This window comes from Triticum aestivum, chromosome 6B (assembly GCF_018294505.1).
Source record: "Triticum aestivum cultivar Chinese Spring chromosome 6B, IWGSC CS RefSeq v2.1, whole genome shotgun sequence".
Classification (NCBI taxonomy): Eukaryota; Viridiplantae; Streptophyta; class Magnoliopsida; order Poales; family Poaceae; genus Triticum; species Triticum aestivum.
Window position 1 is genome coordinate 723,055,995 of NC_057810.1, and position 3,119 is coordinate 723,059,113.

The following is a 3,119-nucleotide window of genomic DNA, read 5'->3' on the forward strand; positions in this document are numbered from 1 at the left end:
GGAAGATAGAGGGGCGGCCAGGGTGGGCCGCGCGCCCCCTCTCCCTCTGGTCCGAATTGGACTAGGAGGGGGGGCGGCGCCCCCCTTTTTCCTTCCCCCTCTCCCCCTTCATTTCCCCTCCTAGTAGGAGTAGGAAAGGAGGAGTCCTACTCCTACTAGGAGGAGGATTCCTCCTCCTTGGCGCGCCCCAAGGGCCGGCCGGCCTCCCCCCTTGATCCTTTATATACGAGGGCGGGGGGGGCACCCCATAGACACACAAGTTGATCTACGGATCGTTCCTTAGCCGTGTGCGGTGCCCCCCTCCACCGTATTCCACCTCGGTCATATCGTCGCGGAGTTTAGGCGGAGCCCTGCGCCGGTAGGACATCATCATTGTCACCACGCCGTCGTGCTGACGGAACTCATCTCCGGAGCTTTGCTGGATCAGAGCCCGGAGATCGTCATCGAGCTGAACGTGTGCTGAACTCGAAGGTGCCGTACGTTCGGTGCTTGGATCGGTCGGATCGTGGACACGTACGACTACATCAACCGTGTTGTGTTAACGCTTCCGCTTATGGTCTACGAGGGTAAGTGGACAACACTCTCCCCTCTCGTTGCTATACCATCACCATGATCTTGCGTGTGCGTAGGAATTTTTTTGAAATTACTACGTTCCCCAACATTTGGCCCAAATAATGTGTTCTCGTACCCAAACATTTCGGGAAACATCCGGAACCCCTTACGATGAATTCCGGAGCCCTTCCGGATATCAAACACTATTATCCCATATATCAAACTTTATCTCCGGACAATTCCGGAGTTCCTCGTCATGTCCATGATCTCATCCGGGACTCCGAACAACATTCGGTTACCAACATGCATAACTCATATAATACTATATCGTCAACGAAACGTTAAGCGTGCGGACCCTACGGGTTCGAGAACTATGTAGACATGACCGAGACACGTTTCCGGTCAATAACCAATAGTGGGACCTGGATGCCCATATTGGCTCCCACATATTGGTTCCCTTTGTCATCGGTATATTACTTGCCCGAGATCCAATACCTAGTTCAATCTCGTTACCGGCAAGTCTCTTTACTCGTTATGTAATGCATCATTCCGTAACTAACTCATTAGCTACATTGCTTGCAAGGCTTATAGTAATGTGCATTACCGAGAGGGCCCAGAGATACCTCTCCGACAATCGGAGTGACAAAACCTATTCTTGAAATACGCCAACCCAACATGTACCTTTGGAGACACCTGTAGTACTCCTTTATAATCACCCAGTTATGTTGTGACATTTGGTAGCACCCAAAGTGTTCCTCGGGTAAACGGGAGTTTCATAATCTCATAGTTATAGGAACATGTATAAGTCATGAAGAAAGCAATAGCAATATACTAAATGATCAAGTGCTAGGCTAACGGAATGGGTCATGTCAATCACATCATTCTCCTAATGATGTGATCCCGTCAATCAAATGACAACTCTTTTGTCCATGGCTAGGAAATATAACCATCTTTGATAAACGAGCTAGTCAAGTAGAGGAATACTAGTGACACTATGTTTGTCTATGTATTCACACATGTATTATGTTTCCGGTTAATACAATTCTAGCATGAATAATAAACATTTATCATGATATAAGGAAATAAATAATAACTTTATTATTGCCTCTAGGGCATATTTCCTTCACATGGAGTCTTCCGAGCAGAACCCAACCTAGTCTCCCCTTCACCGGTAGGGTGGTCAAGCAGGAGGTCCTCAAATCACTCTGTTATTTCATCCACCATCACCTTAGCATATCCTTCTGGAATCGGCTGGCAGTGATAAGTTGTGCCGGGGCCACTAGGATAAATTTGGCCAACAGCCGCCTTGACCTTCAAATTCATCCATCGCGCCATAATGTGGCAATTTTGAGACTCCGTGATACCATCCACGGGATAGCTGGCAGGAGCCGTCAAGACATGCTCCGGCTGAAGCAGCTTGGTGGAAGCCACGCTGCTTCTCCGCTGAGATGGCGGGGTAGCTTCGGGGGAAGCTTCGGCAGGTCGTTTGCTGTGATCTGCTGCTTCTCGTTCCTCTAGCCCCATTACCCTTTCGTGCAGCGCCTGCAGTTGGTCCTGCTCTAGTTTCTTCCTCCTCTCGTGGGTTTTGTAACCCCCTGCGTCCGGAAAACCAACCTTCCACGGAATGGATCCTGGCGTGCCTCGTGTCCGTCCAGGGTGCTCAGGATTGCCAAGGGCCATTGTGAGCTCGTCCTTCTCCCTGTTTGGAAGGAACGTCCCTCGCTGCGCTGCATCGATATAGTGTCGAAGGTTCTTGACTGGTATTTGCAGTTGCTCGTCCGTCCACTGGCACTTCCCTGTTACAGGGTCCAAGGTTCCGCCAGCCCCGAAGAAACAAGTCCGGCAACGGTCTGGCCAGTACATTGTCTCTGGTTCGATCCCTTTTTCAAGCAGATCATGCTCAGCCTTGGACCACTTAGGTCGGGCTTTGAGGTAGCCACCTGACCCCGTGCGATGGTGAAGCTTCTTCTTCGCAGCATTTTGCTTGTTTGTCGCCGACATCTTCTTACTCTTTTCCGATGTCTTGTGGGCCACAAATGCGGGCCAGTGATCTTTGATCTTCTCATATTTGCCGATGAATTCTGGTGTCTTTTCTTTCTCGACAAACTGGTTCAGCTCTTTCCTCCACCTCCTCATTAGGGTTGCCATCTTCTTAAGAGCACAAGACTTGATTAATTGCTCTTTAAGTGGATTCTCCGGATCCTCCTCTGGCGGTAGGGTGAAATTTTCCTTCAGCTGAGTCCAAAGATCTTCTTTCTGCATATCATTGACATAAGACACCTCAGGGTCTTTCTCCTTAGGCTTATACCATTGATGGATGCTGATCGGGATCTTGTCCCTAACAAGAACCCCGCACTGAGCAAAAATTCCTTCCTTGTCCGGATGGGTTCAATCGGTTCGCCGTCAGGCGCGATTTCTATGATCTCAAACTTTTCATCCGAGCTCAACTTTTTCTTCGGGCGTCGTCTCCTTACCGAAGTTGTGCTCGATCCGGAGGGCTAGAAATTATAAGGAAGAAAGAAGAGAGTAATTAATATGTGTACATATACCAAAACAATGGATGCATC